Source organism: Olea europaea, chromosome 19 (assembly GCF_002742605.1).
Source record: "Olea europaea var. sylvestris chromosome 19, O_europaea_v1, whole genome shotgun sequence".
Taxonomy (NCBI): domain Eukaryota; kingdom Viridiplantae; phylum Streptophyta; class Magnoliopsida; order Lamiales; family Oleaceae; genus Olea; species Olea europaea.
Window position 1 is genome coordinate 7,382,383 of NC_036255.1, and position 561 is coordinate 7,382,943.

Consider the following 561-nt stretch of genomic DNA (forward strand, 5'->3'; position numbering starts at 1 on the left):
GGAAGTCGAAAATTTGGCTAGAATCTAGAATTTTAAGAGAATGTTTATATTTTTCTATCCTAACTATTTATAGGAAAAGAATCCCAATGAAGTTAGGTTAAGATTTTGCATCCTTGATTCCATTTGTCTTGCTCCGGTTGGTTATAGATGCTTGGTTAGTGTTAGTAAATTTTTCTTTGACATTTGTTTTCACGGGTTATCTTTTATGGATTATGCTCTGTGTGTACACTTTCCGTATACAAGCACTTTGACATTATGAGAGGGTGTAAAGCATTTTGTACACGTGGCATAATCCATCTTTTTTACATTGATTCTCATGTATTTTTCCTTGATCATAATGATCCTATGCTAATTTTTAGAAGTTGATAAGATAATTTTCTCAATGAGTGCTTCTTTTCACAATGCATCAAAATCCCGTGAATTACGAAATTGACTCTTTGTCCAATCTAATTCGAACCCCTCGAATTCTCGAGGAGTTCGACATGGAAATATAGCAGTAAGGGATTCGGCATGTGCATGAGGCTCATGCTTGGGGCAGTCTCTACGAAACCCGTAAGGTAG